The sequence below is a fragment of the Giraffa tippelskirchi genome, chromosome 2 (assembly GCF_054371585.1).
Source record: "Giraffa tippelskirchi isolate mGirTip1 chromosome 2, T2T-mGirTip1v1.2.pri, whole genome shotgun sequence".
Classification (NCBI taxonomy): domain Eukaryota; kingdom Metazoa; phylum Chordata; class Mammalia; order Artiodactyla; family Giraffidae; genus Giraffa; species Giraffa tippelskirchi.
The window spans coordinates 237701847-237725464 of record NC_137276.1 but is presented as its reverse complement, the minus strand read 5'-3'; the positions used below and the strand labels follow the sequence as shown (position 1 = coordinate 237725464).

Below are 23618 nucleotides of genomic sequence, written 5' to 3'. Positions count from 1 at the left end.
CAACCTGTTTATCTTCACCTTTGTTCAGGGAGCAGCCACCATTTATGATATCTGTGATATCACCCTTGATTCTTCTTTCTTCCACACCCAACCCCTGCTCTATGCCAATCCAATACCAATTCCTGTAGATTCTTTTTTAACAAATATTTCATACCTGTTCATGGTGACATCTCAATTTTCCAACACTATATAGAAATGACATAGTTAAGGCGGTTAAGTTTCCACATAAGCAAATATTAAAACTTTTAAACTCCAACCTTAAGTAGTTAAACACAATTTGACAGATATCATTCCAACATCCACTGTATATTTGTAGGTACTCTTGAGTGAACATATTTAATGATTTACTAAAGAGCTACAGTCATTGTTATGTACAACATATTTTGATATTGCTGTAATAGATTCGTATGCCACTGCTACTACTAATAACAATAGTGGTGGCAACAATAGTATTTGTTGACTGTTGTAAGATAAGCCAGATGCTATTCCAAGCACTTTACACTTAATAATTCATTTAGATTTCACAACAACCATAGGCAGAGTAAGCCCCACTTTACGGATGAACTGAGGCACAGATGTGTTAAGCAGCTTACCCAAGATCGCGATGGGAGGGCGCCCGACTTAAACCCGAGTGCAAGGGCAAAAGACAAATGCATGGCCATAGAGTATAATACGACAAAGCCCAGAAATCTCTGTTTATATAGGACACTGGTTATTTCCTGGTAAATCACACGCGCGCGCACACACACACACACACACACACACACACACACACACGAGTTCACCTGTTAGGTCACTGACATGCATTTCTCTTGGCATCGGGCTGTCTTTACAAGCCAGCCTTGCACCCACTTGCGCCGAGCCCCTCACAGTCTCCCGCATCTCCTGTGAGAACGTCCGCGGCTCTCCTACCGCAGTACCGCTGTTCCCCTCTGCTGTTGCCCCTGGGCCCCCGAGCACCTCTATGCAGAGCTTGCTGTCTACTCTATTCTATTCTCCCTTCCCTCTGCCTGTCTCACTTCTAAAAAATCTCGTTTGAAGGCTGTGCTTCCCCTGCATTTCTTAGGTTTTTCACCAAATATCTTTGGGTCAATACTACTAACCAATAAGGCCACTACTGTGTTGACACTGCCAACCTAGGGGCACTTACTTGAGAAAACAAGAAAGGCACCTGGTGCACACATTCTAGACCCCTTGCTTGTCTCATGCCAGTTCTGGCCTGGGCACCTAATGTTTCTTTTACTGCCAGTATGAAAAGGGATGGTCCCTGATTCTAATTTCTGATATTTATTTCATAATGAACCATCTCCATTTCCTCTCTTTGAGGTTCTAGTCTATGCAATTCTTGACCCTATCATGTTGCAGTCCCCTTTGGAAGACTATAGATCTGTAATGGTTACAAGAGGATGGTTCACATAATTCATCTGATTGTTAGATTCTGGGAACTCCTTCATTGGGTTACATTAAAAGAGCTGCAACAGAACAGATACTACCACTGGGTTGGTAAGGGTGTAGAATTACACGTGGGATCACTGGGATGAGCCCTGCGTACCCCCATTTCCAGCGAGCTGCTGTATTCTCTTCACTCCCATGGTATATGCTGAGCACATATTCGGTGGTTCCTACTTAACCCTCCAGGCCCTCTGCGGGATCTGGGTAGGACCTTGTCCAAAGAGTCAGCCCACTTGATTGAGATTTTCCGGGTTCCGGACCGCCCCTCCTCCCTTGCGCCCACTACATGCAGCCCATGGCTCTCTGGAAGTCTGTTACAAATGGACGAGTCATCTAGACTTGTCACACTGATGGAGCGTCATACTGACTATTCCATTTCTTGAGATACCGGATGTCACCGTCACTGCCATTCCACAGAATCCTCTCCTCCTGGAAGACTCCAGAACAGCGCATGCTGCACCTCTGGCTACTCCCTTCCTCTCTGCCCCTGCCCCAAGTTCCCTCAGTCTCAGCTTCCTGTCGTTCATTGAATGCTCATGATCACCTTCTAGCTGAGCTCATCAAAGTTAAAGCGCTAAGCATCCTAGATTTGAGTACATCCTAATTTGAGTACAGTTTGGAGCCATAAAAGGACTGTGAATGGAGAAAGTTTTGCTCAAGCACAAAATCATTAATTTGAGAAGCAATGTAAACTAAGGGTTAGTCTGGGTCCTTCAGAGAAACAGAACTCAAATACATTAAAGAGATTATATGAATTATCAGGTCACATGATTATGGAAGCTGAGAAGCCCCAAGAGCTGTACTTGGCAATCTGGGGACCCAGGAAGGAGCCTAAGTATAGTTCCAGTCCGAGTTTGAAGATCTAGAAGAAAGGGATTCGGCCTGGAGCCACAGGAAAAGCTTCACAGAACAGCTTGCACAGTGGTCTTTTCCTGCCATTGGACTCCGACTTGGACTGGAACTTATACCATCCGGTCTGCTGGTTCTCAGGTCTTCAAACTCGAGCTGAATCTATACTTAGGGACCTTCCTGGGCCCAGCAGGAAGAACCGGCAGACCTCACCCCGCCCCGCCCCCTACCCCACCCCGCCCCGCCCCCTACCCCACCCCAGCTCCACCCCTACCCCACCCCAGCTCCACCCCTACCCCACCCCTGCTCCACCCCTACCCCACCCCCGCTCCACCCCTACCAGCGCCCGCCCTGTGCCCCGCCCCCTACCCCTACCAGCGCCCCGCCCCCACCCCACCCCACCCCGCCCCCCTACCCCACCCCCCCCGCCCCCCTACCCCACCCCACCCCGCCCCCCTACCCCACTCAGCGCCCCGCCCTTCGCCCCGCCCCCTACCCCTACCAGCGCCCCGCCCCCCACCCCTACCAGCGCCCCGCCCAGCGCCCGCCCTGCGCCCCTCCCCCTCCCCCTACCAGCGCCCCGCCCTGCGCCCCGCCTCGCCCAGCCATTCTTCTTCCCCTATTTCTACTTCCATTTTATGGTTGGGAATGTGACCTAGGATTTGCTTTTCAGAATGTTCCATCAGGACTAATAATGTCTTTTCTTATAGTTTTTGGCTGGAGGCATCAGGGGTTGTGAGTTGTAAACCTGCTGCCAGCTCCCTTGGCTATGTGCAGAGAGTCATCTCCAGTGGGAGGGAAAGGGGCCGATGTGTGAAGGGAAGCGTGTAGATGCAGGGCCCTTCATTTGTATGATCTCATTTAATCCTCACAATATTCCATTAGATTGTCCATTGCTATCCTCATTTTGCTGATGAGAAAAATGAATTCCAGACAAATTAAGTAATATACTTACATATTACTGTTTGAGTTAGATTCCCATTTTAGGTGTAAGAAATATTGGCTTATAAAAACCAATTTCTGAAGTATATTTATAATGTTAATTCTCTCAACCCAAGAATAAGTTTGCCATGAACATTCCACATCAATATGTGAAAGCCAGTTTTTTAAGAATGTCCAGTTATTAACATTGGTGAAGAAACAAGACATATTTTGTGTAAAATGTTAGTGGTGGTGGTAGTTGGAAGATTCATTAAATGGTTCTGAATGCTGTTGGCACTGATGGATTGTCGTTAAAACAATGCTTTTCAAAATGTAATGTAATGGGTGTCACCTGGAACCTTGCTTAAATGCAGCTGGTGATTCTCTCGGACTGAGATGTGGTCAGAATTTCTGCATTTTTAACAAGCTCTTGAGGGATGTTCCTTCTGCTGAGTCCTGCACCACTCTTTGAGAAGCAAGGGGTTAGAATATCAGTGATGCAAGTTATATTTATTGCACCAGTATCCCTGTAGCCTTCTGAAAAATTACAGCCTGAATAGTAATCATACCCAAAAGAATACCTCACAAAATTCATTGACATTTAAGGAAAAACCTACATCAGAGGTGGTGCTCATATAATTAAGCATTAGATACTGTTGTTGTTTAGTCGCTAAGTCATGTCTGACTCTTTGCCACCCCATGGACCACAGCATGCCAGGCTTCCTTGTCCTTCACTCTCTCCCTGAGTTTGCTCAAACTCATGTCCATTGACTCAGTGATGCCATCCAACCATCTCATCCTCTGTCGCCCCCTTCTCCTCCTGCCTTAAATCTTTCCCAGCATTAGGGTCTTTTCCAGTGAGTTGACTCTTCTCATCAAGTGGCCAAAGTGGAGCTTCAGCTTCAGCATCAGTCCTTTCAACGAATATTCAGGGTTGATTTCCTTTAGGATTTATTGATTTGATCTCCTTGCAGTCCAAGGGACTCTCAGGAGTCTTCTCCAACACCACAGTTTGGAAGCATCAGTTCTTCAGTGCTCAGCCTTCTTTCTGGTCTAACTCTCACATCTGTACATGACTACTGGAAAAACCATAGCTTTGACTAGATGGACATTTGTTGGCAAAGTGATGTCTCTGCTTTTTAATACACTGTCTAGGTTTGTCATAGTTCTTCTTCTAAGGAGCAGGCATCTTTTAATTTTGTAACTGACTGTACTGTTAATATGGAGACAGATTGGGGAAAATTTCTATAACTCTTCTGGAGTTCTGGGTTAGAAATAAGTTCTTACAGAATAGTGAATTGAAGCTCTGGCAATGGGGAGATTCCAGGAAGAATAGAAATGACAGCAATGGAAGAATCTGTAGAAAGGAGATATTCTTACTTAAGGTGTAATTTCTTTATCAATGTCAAACATGATACACAAGCTTCAGAAATTAATGACTCTTGATATTCAAGTGTAGAATCATCCTTGGTAAATAGAAGCCTTAATACATTTTTAAACATGGTTTGTCTTTCTCCCTATATTTCAAGCTGGCTTCTTAGGAAAAACAATTCATTTTGTAAATTAACTACAGGGCTGTTCAGAAGAACTGAAACTTCTGAAAATTTGAATACCCTGGAGTACTTCTGCCAAATATGAGAAATGAATTCAGTGCCAGTAGGTACATAACAAAATCAATGAAGTTTAATGCTTCATGAGAATTTACAAAATCAAAGTTCTGAAATAGCTTTCTGTTGGTAAAGGTCACACTCCTAAAGCTGGTTATTTTCTCCTTGCAACTGGGCCCATGGAACAGTGGTATTTCTTTTGTCTTCTGGGCAGCATGATCAGTATGAAGTCTTGGAGAGGAGGAAGAGTGATCAGTAGAGAGTAATTATTTCATCATCTTTTGTGAAATGGGAAGATAAGTATTTTTGTACAAATGGGATTGAGGGTAGGTTTAGAGGCTGTAGCAGAGGGAAGCAAAAGGGTTTGAGTTGAGCAGAAAGAAGGAACTTGCTGGGCAGTCCTGAGTTATTTTCAAGATTTAAAACAGCCTAAAGGAAATTCTTTGGTGGTTAGGCAACAGAGGCTTGTTAAAACATCATGGCTTCTTAATTTTGGCTGCTATTATAGCATTTGAGGAGATAACACTGGTTATCTGGACAAATTGAAATTATTGATTGGGATTTATATGCCCTCATTTAAAAATGAGGTAAATAATTATAATGTGATAGAGTAAGTATAGGAAATATTGGATAGATGTGGGCTTGGAATAATGAAAAAAACTCCTTGAAAAGTTTGGAGGCTATTATTAAAAATCGTATATATTACCTCTTGGGGGATAAACCTTGACCCAGTGAACTTATTTGTAGTCAGTCAGTCAGTTAGAAAATATTTAATGAAGATCTTCTTGTTGTGGATACTGGACTGGGAATTCTGAAGATACAGTAATGAAAAAAGTTATGGTCATTACCCTTAAGAAACTTATGGAAGAAAAGGGAAACAAAGAAATAGCTAGCAGCATGTCATGTTAAAATAAGTTATTAGAGAAGACTCTACACGTGGACATCACCAGATAGTCAACACCGAAATCAGATTGATTATATTCTTTGCAGCCAAAGATGGAGAAGCTCTATACACTCAGCAAAAACAAGACCGGGAGCAGACTGTGGCTCAGATCATGAACTGCTTATTGCCAAATTTAGATTAAATTGAAGAAAGTAGGGAAAACCACTAGTCCATTCAGGTATGACCTAGATCAAATTCCTTATGAGTATACAGTAGAAGTGACAAATAGATTTAAGGGACTAGATCTGATAGACAGAGTGCCTGATGAACTATGGACAGAGGTTCGTGACATTGTACAGGAGACAGGGATCAAGACAATCCCCATGGAAAAGAAATGCAAAAAAGCAAAATGGCTGTCTGAGGAGGCCTTACAAATATCTGTGAAAAGAAGAGAAGTGAAAAGCAAAGGAGAAAAGGAAAGATATTCCCATCTGAATGCAGAGTTCCAAAGAATAGCAAGGAGAGATACGAAAGCCTTCCTCAGCGATCAATGCAAAGAAATAGAGGAAAACAACAGAATGGAAAAGCCTAGAGATCTCTTCAAGAAAATTAGAGATACCAAGGGAATATTTCATGCAAAGATGGGCTCAATAAAGGACAGAAATGGTATGCCTAACAGAAGCAGAAGATATTAAGAAGAGGTGGCAAGAATACACAGAAGAACTGTACAAAAAAGATCTTCACGACCCAGATGATCACGATGATGTGATCACTCACCTAGAGCCAGACATCCTGGAATGTGAAGTCAAGTGGGCCTTAGAAAGCATCACTACGAACAAAGCTAGTGGAGGTGATGGAATTCCAGTTGAGCTATTTCAAATACTCAAAGATGATGCTGTGAAAGTGCTGTACTCGATATGCAAGCAAATCTGGAAAACTGAGCAGTGGCCACAGGACTGGAAAAGGTCAGTTTTCGTTCCAATCCCAAAGAAAGGCAATGCCAAAGAATGCTTAAACTACTGCACAATTGCACTCGTCTCAGATGCTAGTAAAGTAATGCTCAAAATTCTCCAAGCCAGGCTTCAGCAATATGTGAACCATGAACTTCCAGATGTTCAAGATGGTTTTAGAAAAGGCAGAGGAACCAGAGATCAAATTGCCAATATCCACTGGATCATCGAAAAAGCAAGCGAGTTCCAGAAAAACATCTATTTCTGCTTTATTGACTATGCCAAAGCCTTTGACTGTGTGGATCACAATAAACTGTGGAAAATTCTGAAAGAGATGGGAATACCAGACCATCTGACCTGTCTCTTGAGAAATCTGTATGCAGGTCAGGAAGCAGCAGTTAGAACTGGACATGGAACAACAGACTGGTTCCAGTTCGGGAAAGGAGTACGTCAAGGCTGTATGTTGTCACCCTGCTTATTTAACTTATATGCAGAGTACATCATGAGAAACGCTGGACTGGAAGAAACACAAGCTGGAATCAAGATTGCCGGGAGAAATATCAGTAACCTCAGATATGCAGATGACACCACCCTTATGGCAGAAAGTGAAGAAGAACTAAAGAGCCTCTTGATGAAAGTGAAAGAGGAGAGTGAAAAAGTTGGCTTAAATCTCAAAGTTCAGAAAACTAAGATCATGGCATACGGTCCCATCGCTTCATGGGAAATAGATGGAGAAACAGTGGAAACAGTGTCAGACTTTATTTTTTTGGGCTCCAAAATCACTGCTGATGGTGATGGCAGCCATGAAATTAAAAGATGCTTACTCCTTGGAAAGAAGGTTATGGCCAACCTAGATAGCATATGAAAAAGCAGAGACATTGCTTTGCCAACAAAAGTCCGTCTAGCCAAGGCTATGGTTTTTCCAGTGGTCATGTATGGATGCGAGAGTTGGACGGTGAAGAAAGTTGAGCACCGCAGAATTGATGCTTTTGAACTGTGGTGTTGGAGAAGACTCTTGAGAGTCCCTTGGACTGCAAGGAGATCCAGTCAATCCATCCTAAAGGAGATCAGTCCTGGGTGTTCATTGAAAGGACTGATGTTGAAGCTGAAACTCCAATACTTTGGCCACCTCATGCAAAGAGTTGACTCATTGTAAAAGACCCTAATGCTGGGTAGGATTGGGGGCAGGAGGAGATGGGAACGACAGAGGATGAGATGGTTGGATGGCATCACCGACTCGATGGACATGGGTTTGAGTAGACTCCGGGAGTTGGCGATGGACAGAGAGGCCTGGCGTGCTGCAGTTCTTGGGGTTGCAAAGAGTCGCACACGACTGAGCAACTGAACTGAACTGAGAATCTCTTAATGCTAAAAGAAATATTAATGCATTTAATTAGTTACATATTTAATTTAAAATTCGGAAGCAAAATCAACAGTTATTCATGACTAATACAGGCAGTGAATGACCCTTGGTTCTTGTCTGATGGATATCCCCTCGCTTGTTGTTTTCCTACACACAAATCCCTTATAATTTTTTCTTCAGCTGTATTTCTTGGAAGAAACTCTCATAAAAAAGTTGGAGTCTCAAAGAATAGGTGAAATGAGTCATTTTCACCAAAAAAGCATTTGTTGTATTTAAGTTTTGAATTTTTGACCCAGATATTTTCCATCTTAGGGCTCAAACTCATGCTCTTCCACCATGACCAGCTGTTGACTGTGAATTCCATTTTGGCTTACTGTTTCATCATTTATTCATCTTGGTTGTCATAGACAGTTTTAAGTGATCTGTTTACTCTATATACCCTTTCTTCCTTTTCCAGCTCACTCATTTGTGCATTCTTTAAGTGCTTGAATAATGATTGCATAATTAAATTCCAGAAACACTCAAGTTATTTGGTCAAGTAAACTAGTGATCATAAAAAAAGTCACATCTGCTAAATTCATTCATATATAGTATTTTTTAAAATTGAAGTTTAGTTGATTTGCAATATTGTGATAGTTTTCAGTGTACAGCAAAGTGATTCAGTTATAGGAAAAGAATATATGTATATATGTATATACATATATTCTTTTTCAAATTATTTCCATTATAGATTATTACAAGATGTTGACTACAGTTCCCTGTGCTAAACAGTAGATCCTTGTTTATTTTATGTATAGCAGTGTGTATCTGTTAACTCAAACTCCTCACTTTTCCCTCCCCCCTTCTCCTTTGGTGACCATAAGTTTGTTTTTTATGTCTCTGAATCTGTTTCTGTTTTGTAAATAAGTTCATTTGTATCATTTTTTTCTAGATTCTAGTTGGAAGTGATAGCATATGGTATTTGTCTTTGAAGTAAGCATATAGCGTACTTCACTTAGTATGATAATCTCTAGGTCCGTCCATGTTGCTGTAAATGGCATTACTTCATTCTTTTTTTGATGACTAATATTCCATTGTACATATGTGCCACATCTTCTTATCCATTCATATATCGATGGACATTTAGATTTTTTCCATGTCTTGGCTATTGTGAATAGTGCTGCAATGTACATTGGGTGCAATATCTTTTCAAATTAAAGTTTTCTCTGGATATATGCCCAGGAGTGGAATTGCTGGATTATATGGTAACTCTATTTTTAGTTTTTAAAGGAAACTTCATACTGTCTCCATAGTGGCTGCCAATTTTATATGTAGTATTTTAATGTCAGAATTGGTGACGCATGTTTGGAGGTTAATCAGAAATGTTCTTTTCTTAAGTTGAAGCATGAGTTTATGGGTACGGGTATTGTTATTCTTTGTGCCTTACACATTTTATAATTATTCCTTTACATCTATTCAATATTTAATAATAAACATAAAATTGAAATTTAGAGGTTATTATTTTCAATAATGGAAACCTGAAGAGAACTATGGGCCTTGAGTTTTTGAGAATTTGAAAGCCACAATTAAGCATTACATTTTGTTTGCATTGACCACACACAAAAATGAATAATAGTTCAATAGTATTTACCATGATACTAGAGTTATTTCAAATTTATTTTGCTGAATTTGTGTCTGTTTCCTAAAATGTTGAGATTTGCTATGAAGTTGATAATTTTGTTATAATTCAAGGGCTCCAACATTTAAAACTAATTTCACAAGTAAATAAATAACAGTATAACTTAAAAACATATGTGGAACCTTGATTTTCTGAGAAGCTATCAACATATATAAAGTAAGGTGAAGTTTTCCTGTGATGATTGAATACTCGGATATTCTTTGGCTGAACATAAATATTACTCTCGGCTGGACTTAGGAAATATTGCTTAGACTCTTTTTTTTTTTTATGTATGAGGCTAAATACACACAGGTGTTACAGACAAAAATTAAAACATGCAGAAAGTGTGTCACTTGGGACTTACTAGTCTGAGTGCATCAAAATGAAGCGCTTTGTTAGAGAACAGGGTGCTTAGGCACTGAAACAGAAGCTAAAATTTAATTGGGAAACAGGTTGTGGAAAGCAGGCTGAGGCAGGAAGCCAGGATGGGAGCACCTGGGCTGTGAAAATGAAAAAGGATAGTGGGGAACACTCTGAGGTTAAATTGGCTGCTTTGCAGTCCAGCCCAAGATATTGTCTCTACTTGGAACATTGTTATTCCTCTTGCTACTCTCCTCCGTTCTCTTTCCCTGTACAGGTGATCATTTTATCCTTTAGGTATCAGGTCTAACACTTTTTCATTAGAAATGCTCTTACTTTAAGTAGTCACCATTTCCACCAAATAACTCTCAGAACCTGTTGGTTTCTATGGAAGCACTTCCCACCACTTTTAATCATTTATTTGTTTGCTTGCATTGTGATTGCCTGTCTTCCCTCCCCACTGCCCATTTCCATTTAATTTCCAGTCTCAACTCCATGAAGAGCTCGTCCATCCTGCTAGAGCGCCTGATATACAGTAGGTGCTCATTGGAGGTCTGGTCCCTCTTGATGCTTTCAGGTAGCAGTACAAGTACATCATCTCTGACACAGGGGATTCAAGCAGACTTTAGGACATTTTTATACAGGAAGGTCTGTAGACCCTTTGATCTCTCTTCTCACTACTCCCTGTCCCATTCAGGCTCTTTTAAAAATTTAATACAAGACTTTTTTTTTTTTAGGAGGTGTACATATTTACTGTTAAAGAGCTTTCATAAGTCACTGGAATTGTGCTTCATAGTTACAAAAAGAATTCTCTCTTTCCTTAGTGATGATATAATGACTAGAAGACAAACTTTTTATCTCTGTAGAGTTTTGTCAAAACATAGAGCTCTCCCATTCTACCATTGTAGTCTTGTTTAGCCTGGAGCAGTTTGTTGGCTTATTTCAGTGTTAGTTCAGTGTCCCCTGGGGATTTAATCCATTCATTTTATAGGGGTGTATGTTTATTATCCAGAAAACAGTCACTGAGTGCAGATGAGTATAGAATTTTGTATAGGGGGATTACTCTCAAGACATAAAAATTGAAGACATTATCCTTGTATTTGAGTTGATAGAGGGATGGGATGGGGAGGGAGGTGGGAGGGGGGTTCAGGATGGCAAACACATGTAAACCCATGGCTGATTCATATCAATGTATGACAAAAACCACTACAATATTGTAAAGTAATTAGCCTCCAACTAAAATAAATAAATTAAAAAAAAAAACTAGCTAGAAGACCATATATTCATATGGTGTATGCTTAGTCGTGTCTGACTCTTTGCAACTCCGTGGACTACAGTCTGCTAGGCTCCTCTATCCATGGAATTTTCCAGCAAGAATACTGGAGTGGGTTGCCATTTCCTCCTCCAGGGGATCTTCCTGACCCAGGGATCAAACCTGTGTCTTCTGTGTCTCCTGCCCTGACAGACAAATTCTTTTACCACTGAGCCATCTAGGAAGCCAGATATATTCATATATGGAATAATAAAAGACAATTGCAAATTATTTAAAATGGTGAAAAGTTAGAAATAATGTAAATGTTTAATAATGTGTGAAAAGTTGAGTAAACTGTGATATAGCTACAAGTTGAAACTTGACTTTAAATTATGTTGATAATTTTATTGTTTTTCAGTTGCTCAGTTGTGTCCAATTCTTTGTGACCCCGTGGACTGCAGCACACCAGGCTTCACTGTCCTTCACCATCTCCTGGAGTTTCCTCAAACTCAATGTCCATTGAGTCGATGATGCCATCCAACTTTCTCATCCTCTGTAATCCCCTTCTTCTCATGCCCTTAATCTTTCCAGCATCAGAGTCTTTTCTGATGAGTCAGCTCTTCGCATCAGGTGGCCAGAGTATTGGAGCTTCAGCTTCAGCATCAGTCTTTTTAATGAATATTCAGGGTTTGTTCATGTTGATAATATAGATATATTATCAAATATGAAAAAAGTCAGGATTTGAAATATGAAAATATAAACTGCAGGTTTCTCTTTCCTGTTTTATTTTTCTCTGTAGCAATGAATATCATCTAACATACTATGTGATTTGTTTATTGATTAACTGATTGAAATATAGTTGATGTACAATATTGTTGGTTTCAGGTGTAAAACATAATGATTTGATGATCGAATACAATACAAAATGATCATGAGTCTAGTAACCATCTGTCACTATACAGAATTATTACAGTGTTATTGATTATATTCCTAATGCACATTATATCCCCATGAATTATTTTATAACAGGAATTTTGTATTGATTAATTCCCTTCATTTATTTTGCCGAACTCCCATCCACCGCCTCTGTGGCAACCACCAGTTTGTTCTCCGCATCTGTAAGTCTGTTTCTGTTTTGTTTGTATTGGGTTGCACCCTCCAGGGTTATAAGGCCTGTGCTTGCCCAGTTTCAAGACTAAAGAAATATCCCAGAGTCAATGACAAAGACATCAGTGATTTGGTGGGTGGGTGGGTGGGTGGGGAGCTTGCAGGTCTGAAGCAAGATCCTGGAGTGACACCCCGCCATGAGCAGTGGGTGGTGGGGCAGGACATGGTGGCAGTCCCTGCTTCTGGGGGCAGGGGACGTTTACCAGTTACAGGGAGAACTGACATCAGGTTGGCCTATCAGGTTACCAGGGAAAGCAGCAGAGGTGAGGGTGTGTATCTAAAATAACACGGGTTTTTTTTTTTCCTTTTTTGCAGTTCTTTTAGAATTTTTTCTTTTTAAAAATTTATTTATTTTTAATTGAAGGATAATTGCTCCACAGTATTGTGTTGGTTTCTGCCGTACATCACTTTCAGATGTTAATTTTAGGTTTTTCTTATTTCCTGAGGTAGACCTTTACTGCTATGAACTTTCCCTCTTTAACTACCTTTTCTGGGGGCGGTCCTAAGATGCTGGAGGAATAGGACGGGGAGACTACTTTCTCCCCCACAGATTCATCAAAAGATCATTTGAACGCTGAGCTACTTCCACAAAACAACTTCTGGACACTGGCGGAGGACACCAGGCACCCTGAAAGGCAGCCCATTCTCTTTGAAAGGAGGTAGGGCAAAATATAAAACACAAAGAAGAGACAAAAGAGTTGGGGACGGAGACCTGTCTTGGGGAGGGAGTCGTGAAGGAGGAGAAGCTTCCAAACAGCAGGAAACTGTCTCACTGGTGGGTCTGTGGAGAGTTTTGGAATCTCAGAGGGCAACATAACCAGGAGGAAAAAAAAAACCCCACAGACTATGAGCCTAACCACAGCTCCCAGCAGAGAAGTAGCCCAGACGCTCGGTCCGCCACCAGCGAGCAGGGGCTGGACAGGGAGGCACGGGCTTCATGCTCAGGGTAACAACCGGGCCTCAATGCCCTGAGGGCAATCTGAGGGAGCTGATGTGAGAGAGCAACCCAAACTGTGGGATAGCCAGAGAGAAAAAAGAGAGAGAGAGAGAGAACTTCCCCACGAAAAGCTCTAAGGCAAAACCTGGCCAGCTCACAGAACAAAAGACTGAGCGAATGCCAGAGGAGAGCTAGCCGGCTGCGGACTGGCTCATCCCCCGCCCAAGGCAGAGGGGCAGGCAGCAGCCAGAGCTGGAAGGTGAGGTGCAATCTGGGCCCCAGAGACAGCAGTTCAATTCAGCTCAGTCGCTCAGTCGTGTCCAACTCCTTGCGACCCCATGGACTGCAGCACACCAGGCCTCCCTGTCCATCACCAACTCCTTGAGTCCACCCAAACCCACGTCCATCGAGTTGATGATGCCATCCAGCCATCTCATCCTCTGTCGTCCCCTTCTCCTCCTGCCCCCAATCCTTCCCAGCATTAGGGTCTTTTCCAGTGAGTCAGCTCTTCGCATCAGGTGACCAAAGTATTGGAGTTTCAGCTTTAACATCAGTCCTTCCAATGAACACCCAGGACTGGTCTCCTTTAGGATGGACTGGTTGGATCTCCTTGCAGTCCAAGGGACTCTCAAGAGTCTTCTCCAACACCACAGTTCAAAAGCATCAATTCTTCGGCACTCAGCTTTCTTCACCGTCCAACTCTCGCATCCATACATGACCACTGGAAAAACCATAGCCTTGACTAGACGGACCTTTGTTGGCAAGGTAATGTCTCTGCTTTTTAATATGCTGTCTAGGTTCATCATAACTTCCTTCCAAGGAGTAAGCATCTTTTAATTTCATGGCTGCAGTCACCATCTGCAGTGATTTTGGAGCCCAGAAAAATAAAGTCAGCCACTGTTTCCACTGTTTCCCCATTTATCTGCCATGAGGGATGGGGCCGTATGCCATGATCTTAGTTTTCTGAATGTTGGGCTTTAAGCCAACTTGTTCACTCTCCTCTTTCACTTTCATCAAGAGGCTTTTTAGTTCTTCTTCACTTTCTGCCATAAGGGTGGTGTCATCTGCATATCTGGAGATGTATTACCTTTGAGTGTAAACCCTGACTCTCTCATTTACTACTTATCATACCTTAAGTATGTGATTTCAGCTCTCTGAATCTGTTTTGTCATCAGTAAATTGGTGGAGTTAATGCCTAACTTTCAGGGTGGTTTTGAAAATTAAAGGAAAGAATACATGTAAAGCATCTAGTCCAGGGTTTAGAATATAGCAGGCACAGAATAAATGCTAGGGTTTTATTTTTTTTACTTCTACCATTCTTTGATGTGAATCAGAGGAGTAAAACTTGCAGGTTTGAAAGTCACAGTCAAATAGAGAAATAATAAAATCAGAAGAAGGTGCATACCTCTGTGATTAGCCTCTCTATTTAAGATCTAAACTTACCTTTTATATTTTGAAAAGGAAAGATATATCACGTAAGATGATTTTCATCATAACATTAGTATAGTTGGTGTTTTGTATTAGAAAAGCTAAGCTTATTTAAAGGAAATCACTGTTAATTGGACTAAAAAAATTCAACACATTTTTTGGTTAAAATTGGAGCTAAAATTTACTTTGGTTTGTGAAGTATGGCAGAGGTAAATCTTGCAATTTCTGAAAATCAAGCTGTATTAGTTTATTTGCTGCTTAACAACATTATTACAAATGTAGTGGCTTATATAGTACACATTATTTTGTAGTTTCTATGGATCCGGAGTCTTTTCATAGCTCAGCTGATTTTTAGCAAGGTTGCACTAAAGATGTCAGACAGGCCTGAATTCTCATCTAAAGACTTGCTTCCAAGGTCACATCATTCTTGGCAGAATTCAGTTCCTTGGGGTTGTGGGGTGGAGGGCTCCCATTTCTTTCTGGCTGTTGTCTGGAGGCCACCCTCAGTCCCTGGAAGCTGTCCTTTGTTTTTTGCCACAGGGTCCTCCCAACATGGCCACTTGGTTTGTTCAGACCCTGCAAGGGAGAGAAGTTTTCTGCAAGATATAGGTCTATCATATGTAACACAATCACGCAAATGACACTCTGTCGCTATTGGCTAAAAGGAAGAACTAGGTCCTGCCCACACTCAAGGGGGGATTGATTATACAAGGGCATAGATACAAAGAGATGGGGATCATGAGCGGGGACTGTAGAGCCTGCTGCCACACAAGCATGTGTCTGAAGATAAAGTGAATATTAACATATCAGTAAAAGAAGGCTAATATGACCATATATACATGTATCAAATCATTATGTGGTACACTTTCAATTTATACAATGTCATGTGTCAATTCTACCTCAATAAAGCTGGGAAAAATAAATTCAAAAAACAAAAAGTGCTAATGTTTCTTTCAACTTCTTATTCCCTTAGATGTTAATCATCATGTACAGAGTCTCTACATTCACTGAATAAACTAGTAAGACATAGGAAAAAAATGTCCTGAAACTCGTTGGATATAAATCTGTGACTCGGAACTTGGTTTAATCAGTCTAATTTTATGAATAACTTTATTATAAATTTCTGCTTTGATGCTTTCACGATGTTCACATAGTATAGTAAACAAAAATTTTATCCATATACAGGCATCAATTTCTCTTTTAGAAGCTGGGGTATTTTTAACAATGGCAAAATTCTGGAATGTTTTTAAAGGTGATAACTTGTGCCAGGTAGTTTTTTAAGCTGCAGGCAGGAGTGGAGTGGCTTTGTTACCGTAGTTTGATGGAGAGACTTGGAAACCCTTGGGTCTCCTTTCCTTAGCTCCAAACCAGAAACTTCTCTGCCTCTGTAGCTCTTGGTGGTATTTGCCCCAATCAACCAATAGAAAAGTACCTTAATTTTCAACTTAGTCAATTCCTCACATAGTAGGCTTTCTGACTCTCAAAACCAAAGTACATAAACCAGAATTAATTTATCAGCTTATCATTATTTCTATTTCTTAACAAGGACTACCCTGGTGACTCATTGGTAAAGAGTCTGCCTGCCAATGCAGGAGACATGGGTTTGATGCCTGGGTCGGGAAGATTCCCTGGAGAAGGAAATGGCAACCCACTCCACTATTCTTGCCTGGGAAATCCTTTAGACAGAGGAGCCTGGCAGGCTACAGTCCATGGGGTCACAAAGAGCCCACAACTGACCACCTAAACAACAACAGCAATTTCTTAATAAAACTGCTTTAGTTAATTTCTTCTGGAGTTGAAATCGGAAATGTTACTAGATGAAAAATATTTATGCTTAGTTTCTTATCTGAAGTAGCCATCATGACACACAGTTCTAGTTTAAAATCCTTTCTTAATGTGTGTTTTTTAAAATTTTTATGTATTTGTTTGTTTTGTTTTTCGCTGTGCTGGGCCTTGGTTGCTGTGCAAGCTTGTCCCTAGTCGTGGTGTGAGGGCTTCTCGTTGGGGCGGCTCCTCTTGCTGCGCAGCATGGGCTCCAGAGCCCAGAGGCTTCTGCAGCGCAGCACAGGCTCCACAGCTGTGAGTCCCGGGCTCCAGAGCACGGGCTCAGTAGTTAGGGCATACAGGCTTAGTTGCCCTGCAGAATGTGAAGTCTTCGCAGACCAGGGATTGAACCTGTGTCTTCTGCGTTGGCAGGCAGATTCTTTACCACTGAGCCACCAGGGAAGCCCTTAATGTATTTTAGAGACAGCTGGAAGCACTGTACGCAGTATAGCAATGTGTGTGTATGTATACATATGTACATATTCCTATACTAAAACCGTTAATCTAAAATTTCTGCTTTTGAAAAGGAAACATTTACATGTATAAAGACAAAGATGCCTGATAATACATTCCTTCAGTGTCTGTCTTTTTAACACTCCACTCTTGAAATTATTCTTCATGATTTTAAGTGTTTCTTTTTCCTTTTCAATATCTGCAAATGAATGTGTGATATACCACATTAACAACTGAAGAATTAAAAACCATATGATCATCACAATAGATGCAGAAAAAGCTTTTGATAAAATTCAATGTCCATTTATGATAAAATCTCTGCAGCAAGAGGGCATTAAGGGAACCTACCTCAACATAATAAAAGGCCTTATATAACAAACCCACAGCTGACGTCATACTCAGTGGTGAAAAACTGAAAACATTTCTTCTCAGATCAAGAACAAGACAAGAATGTCCACTCTCAACACTTGTATTCAACATAGTTTTAGAAGTCCTAGCCACAGTAATCAGATTAAAAAAGAAATGAAATGAATCCATATTGGAGAAGAAGAAGTGAAACTGTCACTGTTTGCATGCCACTTGATACTGTACATAGAATATCCTAAAGACACTACCAGAAAACTACTAGGATGAATGAATTTGATAGTTTCAAGATACAAAATTAATACAGAGGAATCTGTTGTATTTCTATATATTAAGAATAAAAGATTAGAGAAGTTAAGGAAACAATCCCACTTACCATCACATCAAAAAGGATAAAATACCTTAGAATAAACCTACCTAAGGAGACAAACGACCTGTATGCAGAAAAGTGTAAGAAAACTGATGAAAGAAGCTGAAGATGACACAAAGAAATGGAAAGATAATATTGTATTCTTGACTGGAAGAAACAATATTGTCAAAATAACTCTACTACCCAAAGCAATCTACAGATTCAGTGCAATTCCTATCAAGTTACCAATGACATTTTTCACAGAACTACAACAAAAAATTTTACAATTTGTATGGAAACACAAGAGATCTTGAATAACCAAAGTGATTTTGAAAAGGAAAAATGGAGCTGCAGGAATCAGGTTCCGTGACTTCCACACTATACTACAAAGCTACAGTCATCAAAACAGTATGGTAGTGTGCACAAAAACAGATCAATGGAACTGGAAGAAAAGCCCAGACATAGACGTAAGTGCCTATGGTCAGTTAATCTATGACAAAGAAGGGAAGAATATACAATGGAGAAAAGACAGCCCTTTAGTAAGTGGTGCTGGGAAAACTGGACAGCTACATGTAAAAAAATGAAATTAGAACATTTCCTAACACCATACACAAAAAAAAACCTCAAAATGGATTAAAGACCTATATGTAAGACTCAGTTCAGTTCAGTCGCTCAGTCGTGTGCGACTCTTTGCAACCCCATGAACTGCAGCACGCCAGGCCTCTCTGTCCATCACCAACTCCCAGAGTCTACTCAAACCCATGTCCATCGAGTCAGTGATGCCATCCAACCATCTCATCCTCTGTCGTCCCCTTCTCCTCCTGCCCTCAATCCTACCCAGCATTAGGGTCTTTTCCAATGAGTCAACTCTTTGCATGAGGTGGCCAAAGTATTGGAGTTTCAGCTTCAACATCAGTCCTTCCAATGAACACCCAGGATTGATCTCCTTTAGGATGGACTGGTTGGATCTCCTTGCAGTCCAAGGGACTCTCAAGAGTCTTCTCCAACACCACAGTTCAAAAGCATCAATTCTTCGGCGCTCAGCTTTCTTCACCGTCCAACTGTCACATCCATACATGACCACTGGAAAAACCATAGCCTTGACTAGATGGACTTTTGTTGGCAAAGTAATGTCTCTGCTTTTAAATATGCTATCTAGGCTGGCCATAACCTTCCTTCCAAGGAGTAAGTGTATTTTAATTTCATGGCTGCAATCACCATCAGCAGTGATTTTGGAGCCCCCCAAAACAAAGTCTGACACTGTTTCCACTGTTTCCCCATCTATTTCCCATGAAGTGATGGGACCAGATGCCATGATCTTAGTTTTCTGAACGTTGAGCTTTAAGCCAACTTGTTCACTCTCCTCTTTCACTTTCATCAAGAGGCTCTTTAGTTCTTCTTCACTTTCTGCCATAAGGGTGGTGTCATCTGCATATCTGAGGTTATTGATATTTCTCCCGGCAATCTTGATTCCAGCTTGTGTTCCTCCAGCCCAGCGTTTCTCATGATGTACTCTGCATATAAGTTAAATAAGCAGGGTGACAATATACAGCCTTGACATACTCCTTTTCCTATTTGGAACCAGTCTGTTGTTCCATGTCCACTTCTAACTGTTGTTTCCGGACCTACATACAGATTTCTCAAGAGGCAGGTCAGGTGGTGTGGTATGCCCATCTCTTTCAGAATTTTCCACAGTTTACTGTGATCCACACAGTCAAAGGCTTTGGCATAGTCAATAAAGCAGAAGTGGATGTTTTTCTGGAACTCTGTTGCTTTTTCGATGATCCATCGGATGTTGACAATTTGATCTCTGGTTCCTCTGCCTTTTCTAAAACCAGCTTGAACATCTGGAAGTTCACGGTTCACGTATTGCTGAAGCTGGCTTGGAGAATTTTGAGCATTACTTTACTAGCGTGTGAGATGAGTGCAATTGTGCGGTAGTTTGAGCATTCTTTGGCATTGCCTTTCTTTGGGATTGGAACGAAAACTGACCTTTTCCAGTCCTGTGGCCACTGCTGAGTTTTCCAGATTTGCTGGCATAATGAGTGCAGCACTTTCACAGCGTCATCTTTCAGGATTTGAAATAGCTCAACTGAAATTCCATCACTTCCACTAGCTTTGTTCATAGTGATGCTTCCTAAGGCCCACTTGACTTCACATTCCAGGATGTCTGGCTCTAGGTGAGTGATCACACCATCATGATTATTGGAAATTAAAACAAAAAGAAACAAATAAGACCTAATTAAACTTAAAAGTTATCCACAGCAATGGAAACTGTAAACAAAAGACAACATACAGAATGGGGGAGAAAATATTTGCAAATGTTGCAACGGACAAGGGATTAATCTCTAAAATATACAAGCAGCTCATACAGCTCAATATCAAAAACAAGCAATCCTATAAGAAAATGGACAGAAGACATTTCTCCAAAGAAGATATACAGATGATCAAAAGGAACATGAAAAGATCCTCAACATTGATAATTATGCTGCTGCTAAGTCACTTCAGTTGTGTCCGACTCTGCAACCCCATAGATGGCAGTCCACCAGGCTCCTCTGTCCACGAGATTCTCTAGGCAAAAATACTGTAGTGGTTGCCATTTCTTTCTCCATGATAATTATGAGATAAATGCAAATCAGAGCTACAATGAGGAATCACCTCACACTGGTCAAAATGGCCAACATCAGAAAGTCTACAGATAATAAATGCTGGAGAGGGTGTGGAGAGAAAGAAACCCTCCTACACCGCTGCTGGGAATATAAGTTAACACAGTCACTATGGGATAACAGTATGGAGATTCCTCATAAAACTGAAAATAGAGCTACTGTATGATCTGGTAGTCCCATTCCTGGGTGTATATCTGGAGGAAAACATAATTCAAAAAGATACATGCATCCTGATATTCATAGCAACACTATTAACAACAGGCAATACACGGAATCAATGTAAATGTTGATCAACAGATGAATGGATAAAGATATGGTGTGTGTATACATATGTATACATATAAAGGAATATTACTCAGCCATAGAAAGGAAATAATGTCATTTGCAGCAACATGGGTGGACCTGGAGATTAACAAACTAAATGAAGTAAGCCAAATATCCTATGATATTGCTTATATGTGGAATCTAAGAAATGATGCAAATTAACTTATTTACAAACAGAAATAGAGTCACAGGTACAGAAAACAAATTTATGGTTACTAAGAGAGAGGTGGGGAGGGATAAATTAGGAGTTTGGGATTAAAATTACATACTATTATATATAAAATAAACAACAAGGACCTACTGTAATCACAAGAAACTATACTTAGTATCTTGTAATGACCTATAATAGAAGAGAATGTAAAAAAGGAATATAAATAAATTTGTATATACCTATATTACTTTGTTGTATACCTAAAATTTATACATTATATATCAATTATATTTCATTTAAAATTAAAAAATAAAAATAAATTTAAAAAAGATTTATTTTTCCTTATTACAGAACAAGAACAAAATAATCACCTGGAATATCAGAACCAAGAGATTATCAGTAATATTTTGGTCTATTTATTTCTGGTTCTATTTTTGTGTATATGCATGCATATATATATTTATATTTATATATGATGCTTATACTTAATAGAAGAATATAACATATAGTATATTATTAAGTATGCATTTCATTATATATATTATGTGTGTGTATTTAAGTATGTATGTGTTTTGAAAACCTCTGCTTTTATCCCTATGCAAAATATTGACAAAACCTTATCAAACAATAATTTTGGAGATTTATAATCATGTTTTGAATTGATTTTCTCCAATATATCCATACATAATTCTGCATAACATGCATTTGCTAATGTACTGTGCATTTTAATTTTAAATGGTCATGAAAACATCTCCTCAAATCCCAGTTATTTATAGAACAGCTGTCTTCTTACCGTTTCCCTCACAAAGAAGGCAAGAGTGTTTGGTTAGAGCTCAGAAAGAACATGGCATCACTGCTTTCCCAGTGGAGAAAGCAGCTTCCCATTTTCTGAGCTTCACAACCTCTTCTTTGCTTCTGACAAATTCCAGCCAAAAAACACTGCCTTTTGGGAAGAGCCCCTACAGTTGTGCTGTCATGAATAGCTTAGTCAGCTTAGTCTGAATACTTGTCCCTATAAACCATCTTATTCAGAGTCTAATAGTACAGATTCTGTGTCTTTGCTTGTTTTAAAGATCCCACCACAATTTTACTGATAGGGGTACGTGATGTAAAGGTATCTTTTTGCTGCATGTGTATTGCTCACTTGGTTTAAAACAGTGTTATTTCTGTATTAAAAATTCCTCTAAAATTGAGCAGCTTAAACCAACTAGTTTTATTTTGCTCTTGTATTCTCTAGTTAGAAATTCAGGCAGGGCTTAGTTGAGATGGATTGCCTCTGGTCCATGATGTTTGGGGCCTCAGCTGGGAAGAATTAAAGGCTTAAGGTGGCTGGACAGATGGTGGTTGGGATGCTCTGAAGTCTTCTTTCCTCATCTGCCTGGTGCCTAGGCTGGAGTGACTCAAAGTGAGGATTGCAGCGGGAGTGTCTGCACAAGGTTCTGGGTGGCCTGGCTTCCTCACGTGGCAACAGCAGGATAGTTGTACCCACAGACGGTGGGGGTTCGGGGATAAACACTCGAGTGTCCTGGCCTAGATTTTCAGGTATCACATAGTTGTGAGGAGGCCATTCTCCTCAGATGGTAAAGGCAGGTGCAACCATCTGTGTGAATCACTTTGCTCTCCAGAGGGAGAGTGGGGTTTGGTTATTGTGTAGGCAGAGCAGACTGCCTCTCCTCCAGAAACCTTGTGTTTGCTTTCAAAGAGAAGAAGTAAATATAGACATTAAAAATTCATCAGTGGTCCACCATAATTTATTGGTCAAAGCAATCAAAGCCCGTGCAGATTTGGGAGCAGGAAACATAAATACGTAATACTCTCATTTTGAAGGGTGCATGTATGTGCTCAGTCGTGTCCAACTCTGCAACCCCATGGACTGTAGCCTGCCAGGTTCCTCTGTTCATGGGATTCTCCAGGCAAGAATATTGGGGTGGGTTGCCATGCTCTCCTCCAGGGGAGCTTCCAGGCCCAGGGATCAAACCAGGGTCTCCTGCATTGGGAGGCGGATTCTTTACCACTAGCACCACCTGGAAGCCCCAAGTGGCTTCTCTTTGGGAGGAGAAGTACCAAAAAATTGGGGCCACATTTTAGTATTGTCACAGTTTTCATACATAAAATTGTGTTTTTATTTTTCTTTTTTAGTCTTAAAGAGATACTCTGTCATACAGAGTGAAGTCAGAAAGAGAAAAACAAATTATTGTATATTAACATATTTATGTGGAATCTAGAAAAATAGTACAGGCGATCTTATTTGCAAAGCAGAAAAAGGGACATAGATGTAGAGAACAAACATTTGGGTACCAAAGGGGAAAATGTGGGGTTAATTGGGGGACTGGGATTGACATGTATACCCGACTATGTATTAAACAGATAACTAGTAAGAACCTACTGTATAGTACAGGGAGCTCCATTTAACACTCTGTGCTGATCTAATAGGAGGGAGATCCAAAAACCAAGGGAATATATATACATATAGACATAGAATGAATTCCCTCTGCTATACATCAGAAACTAACACAGCATTGTAAAACAATTGCAACAAAAATTTTTTTAAAAAAGATATTCTGGTTAATCAAATATGTTGTTTAGCAAATAGTTCTCATATATAATATCCATGATATTATATTATAGGAAAAATCATCACCTCTTTGACTTGCAGATGTGC

At 40.4% G+C, this 23618-nt stretch overlaps 1 long non-coding RNA gene across 1 annotated transcript in view; it reads left to right on the top strand.

Annotated features, from left to right (window-relative positions):
* Nucleotides 1–23618, top strand: part of LOC145533014 (uncharacterized) — a 46069-nt gene that overhangs the window by 15939 nt on the left and 6512 nt on the right. The window contains exons 5-8 of the long non-coding RNA XR_014073766.1: nucleotides 11713–11849; nucleotides 12324–12412; nucleotides 13012–13120; nucleotides 13878–14163. This is a non-coding gene — a long non-coding RNA (uncharacterized LOC145533014). The remainder of the gene's footprint in view (nucleotides 1–11712; nucleotides 11850–12323; nucleotides 12413–13011; nucleotides 13121–13877; nucleotides 14164–23618) is intronic.